This window comes from Camellia sinensis, chromosome 2 (assembly GCF_055761805.1).
Source record: "Camellia sinensis isolate YWXY chromosome 2, ASM5576180v1, whole genome shotgun sequence".
Taxonomy (NCBI): domain Eukaryota; kingdom Viridiplantae; phylum Streptophyta; class Magnoliopsida; order Ericales; family Theaceae; genus Camellia; species Camellia sinensis.
This window is the reverse complement of record NC_138962.1, coordinates 100,720,886-100,740,607: the sequence shown is the minus strand read 5'-3', so window position 1 is coordinate 100,740,607 and position 19,722 is coordinate 100,720,886. Positions and strand designations below refer to the sequence as shown.

General features: G+C 36.6%; 1 long non-coding RNA gene, 1 other non-coding gene and 1 pseudogene across 2 annotated transcripts; all 3 read left to right on the top strand.

Annotated features, from left to right (window-relative positions):
• The first annotated feature begins 2,689 nt into the window (after window positions 1–2,689).
• On the top strand, window positions 2,690–8,914 carry LOC114318784 (uncharacterized). The gene is made up of 3 exons (XR_014361415.1): window positions 2,690–2,914; window positions 7,610–7,750; window positions 8,796–8,914. It is a non-coding gene; the product is annotated as an uncharacterized LOC114318784 (transcript).
• A 1,013-nt stretch (window positions 8,915–9,927) lies between these two features.
• Window positions 9,928–11,599, top strand: LOC145820230 (aldehyde oxidase GLOX pseudogene; annotated as a pseudogene).
• A 4,533-nt stretch (window positions 11,600–16,132) lies between these two features.
• On the top strand, window positions 16,133–18,538 carry LOC145820231 (uncharacterized). The gene is made up of 6 exons (XR_014361414.1): window positions 16,133–16,564; window positions 16,650–16,853; window positions 17,284–17,363; window positions 17,637–17,828; window positions 17,944–18,183; window positions 18,430–18,538. It is a non-coding gene; the product is annotated as an uncharacterized LOC145820231 (long non-coding RNA).
• Window positions 18,539–19,722: the final 1,184 nt, after the last annotated feature.

The following is a 19,722-nucleotide window of genomic DNA, read 5'->3' as shown; positions in this document are numbered from 1 at the left end:
AACAACATCCAAAATTGACAAAAAAAAGAAAAGAAAAAAATCGATGCGTTCCAAAAATCATACAATTAATTATGAAGGTTTCTAAATATATTTTTAAAATGCGTATGAAGCAGATTGAAAAAAATTCAAAATTTATTGGTTATATAAAAATAAAAATGTCTCTATATAATGAAATTTCACTATTCAAATATAGAGAATGCTTTCACTAACTTTCAACACGATGACACCAGCCATTACCATAACTATTATCACCGATCACAATACTTTCGATTTTTTTCCTTGGGCTTCAAATAGGCTTGAGCCACTTTTATTGCACCAAATAGTTTGACACAAATTCTTCAATTAAAAAAAGGTTATAAGTACAAATAGACTACACCAAATAAGATAGTAGTGGTAGTGTTGGCAGCAGACCAATTTGTGGTGGTGTGGGTACTTGGGTGATTTCAGGTGTTTACATGGTGTTTTGGAATAATGAGAAATTGTAACATACTAAGTTAGTCATTATTTGTTTTTTAACTATCAAACAAAAGTGAGCTAACATGTCCATCCATAAAAATTTTATTTGTATGATTGGCTTAGAGTATCATGTAGATAATATAGTGTTCTAGAACTACTCAATAATTACCTTGAAAAGAGATGGGGAAAAGAAAGTTGAGAGTGGAAAGGAGGAAAAGTGACTTTGTTTACATTAGATGATATTTTGTTTAATGAGAAACTGTAACATACTAAGTTCGTCATAATTTATTTTTCAACTACCAAATAAAAGTATGTCTATTAACAAAAGAAATTTACTGATTGGTTTGGAATATTATAAATAATATGATATTTTAAAACTACTCAATGATTATCTTGAAAAGAGATGGGAAAAGGAAGTTGATGAGTAATTCTTTTCGCTTGCACACTACAAATATTATCGGCAAAATTGCAAAAAAAAATCTCAAGGTTTGATCATTGTAATAAAATAATTTTTTAATTTTTAATTTTGTCATTTTATAGTATTTTTTTGTCGATTTTAATTAACAGAAATAAGCAAATGGTTCAGTTGAAAACAAATCAAAAATTTAGAGTTTAAATTGATAAAATTAAAAATTAAAAATTAAAAATTATTTTTTTACCATGATCAAACTTGAGATTTAATCTGTAATATGTAAATAAAAGGCTGTAGAGTTGGTAATTTCTTAGACCCAAATTTGAATATAATTTTATGGGGCACTGACTTGTAGGTCCTCTTTGCACAGTTCAAAACTCATCTAGTTTCAAAACAAAATACTTGCACCAATCAATCCTATATATTTTTAATTATTACCAAAAAAAAAATCTTTTTTTTAATTTTTTTTTTTTTAAATTTAAGGACGTTGCACATGTTACCACACCGGAGGCTCACTAGAATGTTCAACATCACCAGAAATTCGTCAAAATGTCCAAAACATCGCTGGAAAAAAAAAAGAGGAGAAATTAAAGCGGAAACATAATAAAATTTAACCACATCTCTCTCAACACTAAAAAACACGAAAAATTATCTATCATATACAGCACATAATTTTCAATTTACAAAATTGTAAAAATTTAGAGTTTGAATTTATTTCTCATCAAACTACATAAGTTTTAAAACTACAAAAATTATCAATTTGCTCATTTGCAATTTATTAAAACACAATTTCACGTCGTGGCGATAGTGGAGATCTTAGATCAGTAGTTTCTAAGGGTTTTTAACTTTTCTATTTGTCAATATTTGCTAAATTTTTATTGCTGTTTTAATTAAGTGAAAAAAAGGCTAAAATCATTATAAAAAAAAAAGAAGCATAAATGTATCTTCAGAAGTGTAAATTTTTTTCAGTTTTCATCTCTTGTAACTAAAACTCAAAAAATATTTGTTCAGAATTTGAAAAAATTTTCCATTAAATAAGAAAAGAGAAGTGTGTAGCACAGAAAAAAAAAATTAAAAAAAATAAAACCTAGAGACTGAAAGAGAGACAAAAATAGAGGATTGTATTATGACAACCATTTTTGGTTCATATCTAGCCGGATGTGATGTAGATTTACTCAGATTATTCTAAATCTAAACATTATGTACGTCTTGTCTTGTAATCTTGGCCAAATTTGAATAGATTTATGTCAAGAATATTGTCAGAAATCCATCTCTTTCACTGTCAATGAGAGCAAAGTAAGAAGTTGGTGGTTATCGGTAAACCCAATCAATAGTCGCTAGCGAATGTATATCAAAAAGAGAAAGAAAAAGAAAAAACAAAAATCTTAAAATTTTGGGTCTACATAAAATAAAAAATTTTGAGACGAAATGGAGTACAATTCCTGAATTATGAGTAATTAATCCTAAGGGTCACGATTGAGACCCCCCTTCAATCATCACCCCCACCACCCCCACAGGCACGTGGCGGGTGGTGATTGAAGGAGAAGGAAAAGAAAAAAAAACTGACCAATCATGTTGAGAGGGGGTCAAAGGAGTGGGAGAAAAGGGGTCTAGAACATTATTGTTAATCCTAATTTTATTGGCAGAGCTGAACCGACCCAATTTCCATGAATTTGTTGATTTGTTTTTCTGGATTTTCGGGTCTCCAGGACACCCTGACCCAACTTCCTCAGCTTATCCTAGGCAACTGACTGAAAACTAAAAGGCTACTACCTGAAAACTAAAAGGCTACAATTTTGGAGAGAGGGGGAGAGAGAGAGAGAGGACAGAGAGAGAGAGTTTCCAATGGATCATCATCCTGTAAAAGGTGACCCAACTTTCAACAGAGAACGCTTCTTATCTTCAACAAGGCATCGGTTTGCTTCTCTCAGCGTGGACTGCCCTTCATATGGCCTTTGAGAACGATTGTGGTGGCCCTGACTCTCTCTCCTCAAAAGCCCCAACAACTCGCTTATGATATTTTCTCTTCCCTCAACCAACCCGAAGGTATTTTTTTTTATTATTTCACCTAAAATGTTTGATGGGTTTTTCTTTTTCTTTTTAATTCAATGCGTTAGAAGTACCCCCCAAAAGCTAGTCATAGTAATTCAATTAACTCTTTGGCTTTGTCTCATTGGCATTTTTGGGTATCAGTTTTCATTATTTTTTCAATGTTGGTTGGTGGTAATCATTCTTAAGAACAAAATTGAGGTATTGTTGAGAGGATTGACAACACATAGAGCACATGATTGATTGGTGTTGCATGTACAAGGGGCAGGAGAGTTGGTGAATTATCTCCTTATCCAGGTTGTTAGGGACATTTGAATGTTGCTTTTATTTAGCTATGTTTGGAGTTGTTGGCTTTTTCATGCAGCTCCTGACAATGAGTGGTGTCACCACTCAATTTTCAAATTTTCTTAAAACAAGGTAAAAATTTATCAAAAATATTTGAGATTTTACAAATTGAACCCAGTGAAATTAGAGAAACAAAATAATTGTTATTCTTATTCTATTGCATTATCAATATGCTCTAAAATTTGTTTTTATTTTATAAAATTACACAATGCACATTAGAATACAAATTTTGATTTTTTTAATTATTTTTTTTATATAAAAGTGCAATGAAAATAACAAGTACAATTGTCATTGATTCCACCAGTAACAATTACAACTGTGAAACGATCTTTAGTGGCGATGCAGTTTAAATCAAATATGTAACCGAATGAGTGATTTTTTTTTTTTTTTTTTGGATTCAGAGAGCAATGGTTGAATGAATGATTATTTGAATTGTACGAGCACGAAATAATTCTTCTCGTATGATCCTGTTGATCAAGTTTGCACTCCTCCAAACAATGTTGCTTTGCTACCTGAAAACACAAACGTGAGCTAATCGGCGGGTGGTGCCGGAAACCCCTCTGATGCCTAAGTCAGCAACTAGACAATAGACAATAAGCTCTGTGTATTCTAGAGTAAGAATTGGGATACCTGTACATAGGTCAGGTCATAAGCTTTTATAGACTCTGCTTGACACATTCCTAGTAGGATTCCAACTCTCCATATGAGAGCCCTCCTAGGAATCACACACCTACTCACTACCAACCAAGTGAGATGGTTTTGCACAATCCTAGTAGGTCTCTACTTTCTTTAGCAGAGTCCTCCTAGGAGTCACACTCCTACTCACTACCAACCAAGTGAGATGGTTTGCACAATCCTAATAGGACTCTAACTCTCCTTAGCAGAGTCCTACTAGGAGTCTCATCACTGCAAGCCAAGTGAGATGGCTTAACCCTTTACCTCGGTTTATACATTCCTGACTAAACTGACTTATCTCGGTCCTCTGCCATTCGGATCGTTTGATTGGAAGCCGATCTAATGAATGCCACCCGACCGAGCTACACATAGCTCGGCCCTCGTTATTGATGTTACCTCGATTTTGTCTGTTTAGACCAAGCTAACTGTAGCAATCTCTGACCGGGCTAACAAAGGCGAGGTCCAATTTGTGAAGCCCAAACACCTCGGCCCCATAGCTCAGTTCAAACTTCACCTGGCCTAAGCTCGTTGGTTTTTAGACCGAGCTACAGCAGCTCCTATCTCGGTCCGATGTGCGGCCCAACTTTCAAAGAAGCCTCTTCCTTAGCTCGGCCCAATTTATTAATAAATTACCCTCTCAATTACCCCTTAATTCCATCTGCGCAGCATGATTGGAATTACTTTCCTCTAGCCGAGCTAAAAACGCTCAACTCTGCCGAACTAGAGAAGCTTGTTCGGTCTCACAACTCGTTCAGTCCCAACAAGTCTTGTTAGTTGCTCAACATGTCCTTCCAAAAAATCTGGTACGACGTCATTCCCAAGATACATGGCATGCCCCCAATATCCTCGTTCTCCTGTTACCACCGTCATGCCAAAAATTTGAATAGCCCTGCTTTTTTGTCTTCAACGTATATATCCTTCGAGTTTGCAATCATATGGCGAGTCGTTCTTTCTGTATCTCGCCGAGCAGACTAACTCGGTTTTGTGCTAACCCTGCCAACTTGCTTTGGCCGAGGTAACCATCATCCCGGCCAAAGAGTTCAAAAATTTATTGGTCAAACCTGCCAACCTGCTTTGGCCGAGGTAACCATCATCCCAGCCAAAGAGTTCCAAAAATTTTGTTAGTCATACCTGCCAACCTGCTTTGGCCGAGGTAACCATCATCCCGGCCAAAGAGTTCAAAAATTTGGTTGGTCATACCTACCAACCTTCTTTGGCCGAGGTAACCATCATCCTAGCCAAAGAGTTCCAAAAAAGTTTTGTTGGTCAAACTGGCCAACTTCCTGCAGCCTAGACCCTTATCTCGGCTTAAGAGAGCTAAATGTTGGTTATTCCTGCCAACCTTCTTCAGCGCGGATCCTTATCTCGATTTAAAGAAGAGCTAAATGCTTGGCCATTCCTGCCAAACTTCTTGATTGCCCCCTAGTCGGGCAAAGACTTATTGGTCAAACCTGCCAACTTCCTGCAGCCTAGATCCTTATCTTGGCTTAGGAGAAGTGTTGGTTTTTCCAGCCAACATCTTCAGCCCAGATCCTGATCCTAGCTGAAGAGAGCTCAAAGTTGGTTATTCCTGCCAACCTGGAGCGAAGTGTTTGGTTATTCCTGCCAAACGTCCTGCAACCTCGATCCTTATCTTGGCCTAGGAGAAGTGCTGGTTTTTCCGGCCAACCTCTTCAGCCCCGATCCTAATCTTAGCTGAAGAGAGTGCAAAGTTGGTTATTCCGGCCAACTATGCTTCTTGATTGCCCCCCAGTCGGGCAAAGACTTGTTAGAAAGAGTTGGCCAATCCTGCCAACCCACTTTAAGATTTTTTTCTTGGTTGGTCCTTCTTATCGACCGTGTTAACTTTTTGCCGAAGGTGTTTCATCCGACCTCGCTATTGTGCTGGACTCTACCTTGGTGCGCGCCTGAGTGTCTTCTCTCCTTTGAGCTCTTTCAGTCTTCATTCTCTTAGGCCTGGAGTAGCGTGTCCTGGAAGTCTTTGATTGTGTATAGCCCGACCTGAGGCTTCTACATTCAGCTTCTGATGGTGTGACTTGTCTGTCACGATCTTCTGAGTGGCAAGAGTGTGTGTTACCTTTGCGCCCCTCTTTTGCTGCCACCCCTTTGCCTTTTATCTTGCTCTTCATAGACTCTATGTCAGCCGACGTTCTTCTTATTACTTCGTCTTGCTCCCTTACGCGATCTTCGAGAAACTGAGGATCCATATTCCGCCTCTGTCTATCAGGGCTTTGAGAAGGGTGTGGACTTGAGCCCTGTGAGAGTCCTCCTAGGAATCACACACCCTACTCACTACCAACCAAGTGAGACGGTTTTGCACGATCCTAGTAGGACTCTACTTTCCTTAGCAGAGTCCTCCTAGGAGTCACACTCCTACTCACTACCAACCAAGTAAGATGGTTTGCACAATCCCAGTAGGACTCTAACTCTCCTTAGCAGAGTCCTACTAGGAGTCTCATCACTGCAAGCCAAGTGAGATGGTTGAACCCTTTACCTCGGTTTATATATTCCTGACCAAACTGACTTATCTCGGTCCCCTGCCATTCGGATCGTTTGATTGGAAGCCGATCTAATGAATGCCACCCTGCCAAGCTACACATAGCTCGGCCCTCGTTATTGATGTTACCTCAGTTTTGTCTGTTTAGACTATGTTAACTTCAGCAATCTCTGACCTGGCTAACAAGGGCGAGGTCCAATTTGTGAAGCCCAAACACCTCAGCCCCATAGCTCGGTTCAAACTTCACTTGGCCTAAGCTCATTGGTTTTTAGACCGAGCAACAGCAGCTCCTATCTCGGTCCGATGTGCGGCCCAACTTCCAAAGAAGCCTCTTCCTTAGCTCGGCCTAATTTATTAATAAATTACCTCTCATGAATATATAGATTGAAAAAATGTGTTTGATAGCATAAGTAATAAGGTTATCATATAATGATTTTGAAAAAATAAAACTCATTGTGAACAATTGTGTAAGTGTAGATCTGCTTAATTTTTGTTGAAGCAATAGTATTAATGTCCCAACTTTTAGTTTAATATGTAATTTGACAAATTTAAATTACTTTTGCTGATGTGATTAAAAATATATAAAATTACAATGGATTATATGAAAATTAATTTTGATATAGATTGTGTAGAACTCAAATCCGACATAATAATATTGATGATACTTGTTAAATATGACCTTGGTGAACTAAGATTCTGGCTATGCCATTGGTTGCAGGTCGAGTGGTCTTAAGTATACTAGTGTAATTGTTTCTGTTTCCTCCTTCATTATTTTTGTTTATTAGTCATAAAAATAATAATACAAGAAATTGTAGTTCAAAAGGGCCAAAGATCAAAATTTTTGTCATCCAGATTTCTTATAGTATTGAACCCAATGTACTCCAAGTATGTATTGGCTTAGCCTTTTATAAATGATAATGATATAATTGCTGAAGAAGAGGTTAAGCTGTGTATACCATTAATGAACAGAGGCAAATTATATTTTCCACATTCATTCTATTATAATGATAACAAATAGTAATGGCTTCATGTATTTGTTAGCCAATTCATTTCAAACCCCCCTCCCCAAACCATTTTCTTGCTCATTTATATCTTTCATTCCCAATTTGTTTCCTTTGCAAATTATATGCATTTGTTTTCAGTTTTGTGACCTTTGCTAATTGGTTGTTTGGCAGAGTTCTTTCTAAACAACTTTATGCAGATAGCAGAGAAATGAATGATTATGCATGAAGAGTGTTTTGGAAGGTAACTATAAGTCAATTCAAATACTAAAGGAAACGAATCCTCTGAGAGGTGTTGTTCTTCATATCCGACAGGTAATTATAGTGTTTCCTTGACCGAAAATGTTTTATACCTGATAAATGAGTGTAATTCACTATTTCTGTTGAGCTGTTTTTCATGTTTGTTCTGTTTATGGAGTATTTCGATAAGGGAATGATGAAATATTTCCAAATGAAATAAACATAGTGGAACAATTATTATAGATTGGCATCATTTGATAATACCTTTTAGTAGCTAAGAAGCATGGGCATGGGCATGGGCATGGGCATGGGCATGGACACTACATGGACATGCTAATATGGAAATTTTCAAAAAATGTAGACACGGCATGTGAGGGACACATACAAACTATATAAATTAGATACATTTTTTGTATGTCATATATAAGGATAATAAATTATGAATGAATATAGGAAAAGAAAGTAGGATAAAAGATTTCATTCAAATGTCATTATGTACCCTGTCATACTCAAAAACTTTTTGCACTACAATATATAGCGACATGTATTATGTAGTACTTGGTTGCATGAAGAAATTCAACAATACCACAAACCCATAAAAAAAAAAAAAAAAATCAGAAAATTACCCAGACAAATACATCTATGGATATCACAATCATTCGAGGTGTGCCCACATTCAACCCACTTTAAATCTACACCATACAACTCGTTTCGGGGTAACTTTTCATGGTTCCTAGCATTTCTAGTAGAAATTAGTTATGTTTCATGTAACAACATGAATCATGTTAAATGCAAAAAGCTGGTAAAAACTTTTTGCTAAGCTTGGTGGTGAAAAGACTCTTTTGCAGTATGGGAGAATCATTTCTCTGCAATACCTTATTTTAAGGAAGAAACACCAATTGAAGAATTTGAAGTGGCTACAAGCCTAGATTTATGTCATCTTCTTATAATATTACCAACCACCATGATGAAAATTTTCTAGTTGAAATTTGCTCAACATGCTTGTTAGATGGAAGATATCACTATTGTTGTATATTACACTTCGTTTGTGCTTTTATATTTTTTCGTTTGTGCTTTTATATTTTTTTGTTTGCTTCCTCATTATGCACCACGCTATCAGTGATGGGCAACGATGATAATAGCATAAGGGACAATGATTCAGAAGTCGATGCTTCAGAGTTCCAATCGAATGTAGAAGATGGAAGGACAGTAGTTGCCTCTAGGCGGAGCAGAGGTAGAAGGAACTAGGTTGAACCGTCAATATTTATAATCCCTGTTTATTTGTACTTTTTTATTTCCTCTTTTTTATCCCATACTTTTTGCCTCTATTTGTGTCAATATGTCATTTTTATAGAGCTATTAGTTTGGCAAAAGGTAGAAGGAATTAAGTTGTGCTTGTTGTGTAACTGGAGAGTTGAGACTGGTTTCCTCTCATGTATAGGTTCTAAAGCATCATACATGAAAAAGTTTGCTTTCTATGTATATGCTTTCTACTCAATGTCCATTCATTGTACTTGGCTTGAATATATATACATATATATATATATATATATGTATATAGTTGAGAGTGTTGGAACAATTAATGTCTAGAGTCATTGGAGTTCCTCAGTTGACCCCTTAAGGTTGTGTTTAGATCTTAAATTTGTGGAAAACAAAGAAAAATAAGGGAAATTGAATGAAATAGAAACAAAATTGTTTACAGAAATATTGGGAAAATATTGGGATGTAGGTGTAACCATCAATATTAAAATATTATATATATATATATATATATTTATGGAATTTAACTATTGTTTTAGAGAGGGGCCTACATGATTTTCACACAAATTCCATGAGTCCAAAAGCTTAAGAGTAGCACTCCAAGCTTCACTTCCCTATACTTTCTACACTCCGAAAGGAAGTGACCCTCAATTTTGGGTTCACTTCTTTTGACCTCTAATGCAATTCTTGAATGCCTCCCTTGTTTGATGCTCATCCCCCAAGTGTTCTTAAATCTTTACTTGAAAACTTCTACTTGTTATAACCCTTATTATTATTAGTTTAATTAGATATAACAATTATTAAGTATATAATATACACATAGAAACTCGTATCAATACCCATTCCCACCATCAACCCTACTCATCTCTAACCAAGAACTCAACAACAGATTTCCAAAACCCTATTTTCCCTCTCCCTACCCATATACACACTGCTCTCTCTCACCAAAATGGTCACCTTCTTTCTACTAGTATTGTTATTCATCCTCCTCCTCCTCCTCCTCCTCAATCCATTTCCGGCCATGTGTCAAATTGGCCGTGAAGGCGAATGGTGTCTCTTGCACGCAAGCATTGGCATATCTGCTATGCACATGCAACTACTACATAACAACAAGGTTGTCATGTTTGATAGGACTGATTTTGGCCCCTCTAATCTCTCTCTCCCCTATGGCCGCTGCCAGTATGACCCTTCCGATAATGTCCTAAAAAATGACTGCACTGCTCACTCTCTACTCTATGACACAGGCACTAACACTTTTCGGCCACTAATGGTAGAGACTGATACGTGGTGCTCCTCTGGTTCTGTCCTCCCCGATGGAACGCTAGTCTAGACCGGAGGCTACAATGACGGTGATCATGTAGTGCGCACGTTAGCCCCATGCAATGATGAGTCCTGTGATTGGGTTGAGTTTCCCGGTTATCTATCGGAGCGTAGATGGTATGCAACAAATCAAAGACTACCAGATGGTCGGATTATCATCATCGGTGGAAGGAGATAGTTTAACTACGAGTTCTACCCTAGAAACTCTGAATCTTCATCTTCTTTCTGGCTTGAATTTCTCAGAGAGACTAGAGATGATGATGAGAACAACTTGTACCCATTTGTACACCTATTGCCAGATGGAAACTTGTTTATTTTTGCCAACACAAGAGCTATATCTCTAGATTACAAGCAACATCGTGTTGTTAGAGAGTTCCCTTCAATAACCGTCGATGATCCTCGAAACTATCCTAGCTCAGGTTCATCCGTGTTGCTCCCCATAGATGAAAACGAGCCCATTGAGGCTGAGGTTATGGTATGCGGCGGTGCACCCCATGGTGCATTCTCCAGGGCTAAACAAGGGATCTTTGATGCTGCGAGTCGCTCATGCGGACGCATAAAGGTCACGGATGAAAATCCCAGTTGGGCCACGGAGGACATGCCGATGCCTCGTGTGATGAGTGACATGATACTTCTTCCCACCGGCGACGTGGTCATCATCAATGGTGCCGGATCAGGTACTGCGGGTTGGGAAATTGGGCAAAACCCGGTTACCCGACCGGTGATTTACAAGCCCCACGGGGTTGAGGACAGCCGGTTTTCAGTCATGTCCCCTGCGACAAGGCCAAGAATGTACCATTCGAGTGCTGTTTTGCTAACTGATGGTCGTGTTTTAGTTGGAGGAAGCAACCCACATCCATACTACAACTTCACTGGGGTACAACAGACTTGAGCTTGGAAGCCTATTCACCGCCCTACTTGAGACCCGAGTACGACCCAATACGTCCCAGAATTATGAATATCAATGAGAGTTTCAGGTATATGCAGTCATTTTGGGTTGCTTTCACGGTGCTGAGGTTCCTGAAACTGAGTGTTGTATCGGTGAGAATTGTTGCACCGTCGTTTACGACGCATTCGTTTGGTATGAACCAAAGAATGGTGGTGCTGAAGACGAGTGAACTATACTGTGTCGGGTCAGAGGAGTATAGGGTAACTACAATAGGGCCTTCAACAGCTGAGATTGCACCACCAGGTTACTATCTGTTGTTTGTTGTGCATGCTAGTATACCAAGTTCTGGTATGTGGGTGAAGATTCAGTGATGGATTGTTTGTGTGTAGCTAATATGTAATATTTTGCTATAATAATATAGATTTCAGTAGTAGTATATTACAAGGAAATGTGAATGCAAGGGGTTATGATTTACTGGAACGATAAGGATTGGTTTGATTTGCATTCTAAGAACTGGACTAATATTGTAGAGAACTGAGTAATGGTATAAAAGCATATTTTGTTTACTTTTTATAGAATGATGATATGGTTCATTTTTATTCATTAATTTAAAGTAAACAGATTCATGACAGGGATTTATAATTATAAAAATGTTAATACCATGTCAGCCTTGTATGGAACTTGTGTATAATATAGTCTACAAACCCATAATTTTACTAAAATCTTACAAAAGGACATGTTGCTGACCATGATTAGTTTCTCAAATATTGGTGTTGTGAGCTCATTTTTTGAACATCCAATCATGCTTGGCAAAATGTGCATTCAGTAAGAATTTTAGTGAAGTTATTTTGTTTTATAGATTTTTTGATAAAATTAATGTTTGCTTGGCATTTTGTTGAATAATTATGTAGGGCTTACATGAAAAAAATAGAACTCGCATGGATAGTCCAATCGTAACTTGTGAGGGGGAGTTAGAGAAAGAGGGGATTGAAGGGATGAGGAGAGTTTGCCGAGTGTCGAGGGTGGCGGGAAGGAGAGGGGTCAATGGAGGGACAGGGGCAATAGGAGAGAGAGGAGAAAGGCAACGGGTGGTGGGGTCATTGCAAATTGGCTACGAACGAATTGAATTATTCATTATTTAGTCGACGTGGGATGAACATGCGCCAATTCGTGTGTCAACAACAACAATTCCATATCACAGAAATATGGTTGTTTTCTTAGCAAGAAGTTTGTATATTTTGTCAATGTTACAAGAAATATGGTTGAAAGCTTCCGTAAAATTCAGTTGAACTATAGTTCCATAAAATTCAAGTCATGGATGTGTTCATCAAATTAATTCAACTATAGTTCCATAACAGTAGAACATACAATATCGCACAAACAACAAATACAAAGAGCTCAATACTTTACCAGAAATTTGTTTTTCTACTTCATTTGTGATCCTTTGACTTGGGTTTGTGTCTCCCTCATCCACACAAAAAGAGAAGAAAAAGAGTTAAATCAAATAGGAAAAATTACACTAATAGTCCCTACATTTTACCTCGTGTTATTTTGGTCACTACACTTTCAATTAACTCAATTTTAACTCTTAATTTTAAATTTTGTATCAATTTGGTTCAATTGATAACACGGTTAGTGTTTCTGATGAAAAATATCACTAAATTGGTTAACTCACTGTCACTGAGTTGAACAAGTTTATAATTTTGCCTTAAAAAATATGACATAATGTCACTTATGTGGATATTTTTTTATTAAAAAATGTTAACAATTGTAAGTAATTAGATTAAATTGAGACAAAATTATAAATTCAAAATTGAAATCGATTTAATTAAAATTATAGAAACTAAAATGATACAAAGACTTAAATACAGGGACTATCAGTGTAATTTGTACATATATATTTTTATTTTTTGATCAAATGGTAGAAGATTATTGTAGTATTACATATGTGAAGACTAAACTTAGTAGCCTGAAGTCTTGTTTCTCTTTATGCTAGGGGTGGATAAGACTCGAAACTCAGACTTTTGGTGTGGTAAAGAAAATTCTTACCATATAAGTAACACATTGTAACAACCCTCATGCTGTTTACTGATTAATGACTGATTGATTACCGATAATCACCGATTACTGCTAAACGGAACTGATAATGACTGATAACTGACTGATAATTGAACTGATTAAGGTACTGAACTGACTGACCGAACTTTAAACTGAATTAAATGAATACATCTGTTTGAATTGCATTCTATCTGTTTGACTGTATGATTATCTGTTCATGCTTATATGTTTAAACTGCTAATTGAAGGCCTTATCGGCGGCCGAATCCGGAATTGGTCAGTGTTTTATGATCCTCATAATTAATGTAATTTTATAGTATAATTATCTGAAAACTGATTAGGTATGATTAAATTAGATTAAAATAAGCTAATTAAAGAGTTGGACTTAATTACCGTTTTGCCCTTGAGTGGGCCACTATCTCATACACACACTTGAGCCTTATACTTGAATCAAAACACATTTCTTCAGCCATATTTTGAGCACACCACCGAACTAGAGAGAGAGGAAGTGAGAGAGTGGAATTGTTCTAGAGAATTGGCTTGAAAGGCTTGAAGAGATCATAGGAGATTTGCCTAATTGGACTCCTAAACCTTGAATACAAGCTCTAGGTAAGGATTTTATCTTCTCATTCTTGTGTTTGAACTGGTTCTTGCATGGTTCATGTCTAGTTGTAGAGCTAAGTCATGAATTGGTCCATTAATGGTGAATTGAAGCTCAATCTTTGCATGCATGTTAGTATTGTTGGATTTTGAGTTGAGTTCATGGAAAAAGGTTACATGCATGTTCATAATTTTGTAATGGTCCATGTTTTCACCATGTTTTGAAAAGAATTGGCTCCTTAGAGCATCACATTGGAGCTTCAAAATGGTTTGAATTCATGCATGTTGCATGTTCATATTGTTCTTGAAATTGGGTTTGAATAAAACACCCTTGGGCTTTGATTTCTCAAATTGAGTTTTGAACCATGTTTAACTATGAGTTCACATGTGTTTTCTGGAAATTTAGCCCAAGAGGTCGAGTTTTGATGCTTTTGAACTTGGTTTTGAGCTTGGAGGTGCAATCTGGGTTTCCCAGATTTCGCACTTCCGCTCGAGCGGTGGAAATGCCGCTCGAGCAGGAAAATCGAGCTTCCAGCATCTTGCACTGTTTTACAGTCCGCTCGAGCGGAGGATTGGGCGCTCGAGCGGAGTCATGTCTCAAGCTCGAGCGGGCGTCGAGTGGGGATTTCACCCATCCAGTACTTTTACAGTACGCTCGAGCGGGAAAATTTACGCTCGAGCGTGTACCTTTGTTTGCCTGTACGCTCGAGCGGGGAAACCTGCGCTCGAGCGGGACTCTGTTTTTCTGAAAATCCTGAAAATGCTTTTAAATGTGCATCTTTGCATCCTCATCCCATTCTAGGCATTTTTAGGCCTAGTTTAAGGCATCTTGTCGAGGATATAGATGTAGAACACACCGAGGCATTAGGGATTAAGTTGTTATCTTTCCCAACTGTGTAGCTTAGTGTGTGTTCAACCTGTTAACTGTGTAGGGTTGGCGACTGGGGAGACACGCTCTAGCATACTGTAGCCCGAACTCTGTGAGTAACAATTGTGTAAAGATATGTTCAACTGATATCTTTTGAATACTGAACTGAACTGTTTACTGAACTGGTATTACTGAATGAATGTATGTCCTTTATTTCTGAACTGTACTGTGGCATCCTTAGTACCTACTGTTTACTGTTACTGTTACTGTTACAGAGATCTCTGTCGGTTCCCTCGTGGAACCACTACTGTTTACTGACTGATGGCCATCATTACTGTTCGGTCTTTTAAGACCTACTGTTACTGTTATGCTAATGGATGTACCACATATGACTGTTTGCTGTACTGAACAACTGAAATACTGATTGAATTGAACTGTTTTCATTACTGTAAGGACATTCATTCTAAACCCCTTTACGCTTTATGTTATTCACTGGGCTTTAGCTCACTGCTCATATATATATGTAGGTGTACAGGCACCAGATCGGAGCTAGGAGCGTCAGGGTAACTCCAGTTTTGTCAAGCCAGCCTTTGTGCCTCACTGCGAGGTTCCGAGTTGCCATGCTATGGCTTGGGGGTGTTTTGTTTGTTTTCCCCCGCCTGTCTTCATACTGTCTAACTGTTCTGTATAGACTGAATGTTTACCGTACTGTTATCAAGGGATTAGGTCCCGGTACTGTGTGACTGTAAATTCTGTATAGACTGTACTGTTTGTGTATGTATGAATGCATGAAAAAAAAATCTTTTTGGCATACAGACCGTCACAGCTCATTGGACATTGTTTAAATACTGTATTGGCTTCCGCCAGGCCCTGTACTCTGTTTTACTGTATTACTGTTAAGCAGGCCTTCGGTAATCTCGGATTACTGGCCGGTTACGGTGCTAAACCCATAGGGCCGGGTTTGGGTCGTGACACACATAATATGTATGCATATGTTATTTTTTATTTATTTATTGTTTTAGTTTACTTAAATTGCATACACATCAGTCGCTACTGTTAGTAAAAGTTTTGTTAGGCTAAGATCGATAAAGCCTTAACTAAAATTTCACCAAACAACACAATGATTAAGCAATTGTGTTGAGATTTATGCCTTGAAAGTTCAAGGACTTCCTTGGAATAAAAATAATGGCAGTACAAACGAAAAAGAGAAAGAGAGAAGAAGAAGATGATGATATAAATGATTGAATGAACAATCAAATACAAGTAAAGTATATTAAAACCACTCCTATCTAAATTTAAACTACTCCTATGTAGATTAGATTTACTCCTAGGATAGAAAAGAAATAGAAATCAAATCATGTATTGATTTGTTAGTGTCTTACAATAGAGCCATTAATGGCAATTTATAGAAAAAATGAAGGAAAAACTTCCATTAACCACCACCTAAATAACTACTTTCACTACAGGAAAAGGGTGATTTGATGGCGTTTTTTTAACGACGTTTCTGTAAACGTCACAATTATTAGTATTTAACGGCGTTTTAAAAACGCTGCATATTCTATTAAACAAAACGACACCGTTTTATAATGGGAGGCGTTTAAAAACGCCTCCGAATGTGGTGACCCACACGCGCCCCTTTCTGTGAAAACCTTATTTTGAATCAGAGCTCTCAACCCTTAACACATGCGCACAGATCTCTCTCTCTCAACCCTCTCCATCGAAGCTTAAATAAAAAAAGATTCAGATCGAAGCCCCGATCTGAACAAAACCTGATTCAGATCCATCGAAGCTTAAATCACTCTCTCTTGCTTCAAACCCTTTCGTTTCTCTCGATTCGCAGATCAGTCTTATCTCTATCTCTAGTTCATGTTCGAGTTCGCAGGTCTTTCTTCATGGTAAGTGTTGATCAGTCTTATCTCTATCTTCTCACAGTCAAGCTCGATTGAAGATGATACTTACTGATGGAATCATTCGATTCAGGTTTGCTAGGTTTTATCTAGATCAGATCGATCGATTGAAGATCTATTGATTGATTGAACGTGATTTCGAAGTTCAACCTTCTTCAGCTCGGTGATTCAATCTCAGATTCGTTCGGCGATTTCGAAGTTCTCTCTCGATTTCAAAGCTCGGTGATTCAATCTCAGATTCGTTCAGTGAGGAAAGTGAGCACCATCATCTACCAAGGTGAGCACCATCGCTTCAGATTCTCTTGTTTTTTTTCCCTAAATTAGCATGTTGAATTTTAATCTCTGTTTTTTTATTACCCTAAATTAGCATCAGTTTGGATTGATGAAGTTATAACTGAAAGGAGTTTTTTATTTTTATTTTTTTGGACAGTGTAATTGGAAGGAGTTATATGAGACATTAGAGATTTATGGGTGGGGTGGGTGTAGTTTTCAGGATGATGTTAATTTTTCCAAAGTAATTAATATGGATTCATTTTTAGCATGACATAGCTTCAAAATGAGGTCTACATCAAATTGGATTGCTGCCTTTATATATTAGTATATATATGTGTTTCTTTTGGTTGATTTCATAATTTAGTTGTCCCATAAATTCATGTGTTATTTTGGCTGATGTTTCTCTTTTACATTTTTATAAATTTGGTTTTCAGAAGGACTGAATAGAATTGAAGGACTAAAAGTGGATGCCAATTCAGTGGAGACCAACATAGTAACCTGAAATTGACATATGGTAATATACAATGTAGAATAAGTAGTTTGTTTGGTTAATATATGCATATCTAGAGACCATTATTTCTTGATCCGATTTACAAAAGAAGTGGAGCTACAAAATGTCAAGAAAATAATTTTCCAGTGTTTATTTTTTTCTTCATATAGTATTTGTATGGTGTTTAAGTGTTCCATATTATCTGCAAGAGTTCCAATTGGAAAATAAATGAACAATTGTCTACACATGCAATGCGTTTTTTTAATTGTAACACTGACACAGCTCTTGAATCTGCAGCACTGAGTGTAAATATTGGACATAAGACTAGCAGTTCATTGTTAAAGAGATTGTATATACATCCTCCTGATGCTAGTCGTGTATTACTACCGGATGGTAGACACTTGGCCTATTAGGACCAAGGTGTTCCGGGCGACAGAGCTAGATTTTCTATCATCAGTACACATCCTTTTCTTTCATCCCGACCTGCAGGTACAATAATCTCATTCTCAAATCTTCTGGAAAAGTAACTAAATAGGGGAACTTAATGAGTAATAACTATTCATGCTGATGTTTTGCACACATTTATTTGTTTTGTGCAAATAAGAATACCCGGGCTTAGGGCTTCACTACTGCAAGAATTGGCATTCGCCTGGTAACTTATGATCTTCCAGGTTTTGGGTTAAGTGATCCCCATCCCAACAGGAATCTTGAGTCATCAGCTATGGATATGTTACAGTTATCATATGCTGTGGGGGTCACTGACAAGTTCTGGGTGGTAGGATACTCAGGAGAGAGCATGCATGCTTGGGCTGTACTCTCAGATACATTCCTGACAGAGTAATAGGTATATTGGTCTCTCTCTCTCTCTCTCTCTCTCTCTCTCTCTCGCTTATTTTATTTTATTTTTTAATTAGTAAATTTCTCTAAATAAGATGTTAGCCTTTAGGGACCCATGACTTGCAATTTAGAAGGCTGTATTCTGACTAAATGTTCTACCCCTGGGGGTTATGTTGGTTTTTTATCTGCATTTTCTTCATTGTGAGTAATTCATGTTCATGTCTTGATTATGTTGAACATTGGTCTGTAATAGTCACTTTGGAATTAGGAGGAGCTGAAACTAATAAATCCTCGAGGAATTGGACTGTTAACTAGCTGTTTTCAAACAATCTGATATGACCACATATCAAATGGTAATAATATGTTATTCCTTTATACTGAGATTCAAATATCTATGAACATACATGACATTGTGCAACTGCACGACCATTATTACAATGCCATTATTACAATGGAAATTTTAACTTCCGAAATCTTCAATCTCCTTTCTTACAATGCCATGTGTCTTCTATCCCTCGAATCTTCAAAACTTGTCTTAACTTCTCTTTAACCTTCAAGATTTTCCTGCATAATAATAATAATAATAATAATAATAATAATAAGAAGAAGAAGAAGAAGAAGAAGAAGAAGAAGAAGAAGAAGAAGAAGAAGAAGAAGTAATAGAAAATTTAAACCTAGTCATAATTGACGAAAAATTTATTTATGGTGCAAACAATACCCCACCAACTCTTTAAAAAAGAGCACTTGATTTCTTGAGGAGTTGTATGAACATAAATACATAATAGAAACTATGATAATTATAATCGATTGGCCATATATATATAATTTTTTTTTTTGTGTGGCCATATCGAAATACTCCTCTATTACTATTATATAAAAAATAGAATTAAAATTCTGAATTTCTTTTTGTAAACCACTACATCAAAATTAATTTTTGATGTGACCCACAATGCTATTGTGGTTGTTGGATGATAGAAATCATAATGTCAATTGACTTTAGAAAATTAAATTTTTTGACAAAATTAGCAATATCACAAAATTCAAATTCATCAAATGTGGATTGTTCAAAATTTTCAGTCATGTCTAGTTTAAAATCATATCCCCTAATTGGATTTTTACCATCATTTTGTGATGGTTCATAAAATTTAGTCCTGTTTGGCTAAAAATCATGCCCTCCAATTGGGATTTCACCATAATTTTGTGATGGTTGTTTATCAAATTTAGCTATGTTTGTCTTAAAACTATGTCTTCCAATTGAATTTTCACCATCATTTTGTGATGGTTATTCAACATTTTTTGTCATATTTGACTTAAAATCATACCTTCCAATTGGATTGTTAACATTAAAATGCTCAATATCCTTTGGCAAAAGAAGTTGGTCTTCTTCTTCAATTAATGGCTTGAAAAATTGCCCCTCAAGCATGCCATTTTCACAACTTAATTTTTCCTTGGCCATGGCTTTTGTCGAAAGAAAGTTTTGCTTGGAAATGCCTCTTAGCAACTCATAAAATTTGTTCTTTTTAAGATTCTCTAATTTTTTACTCCA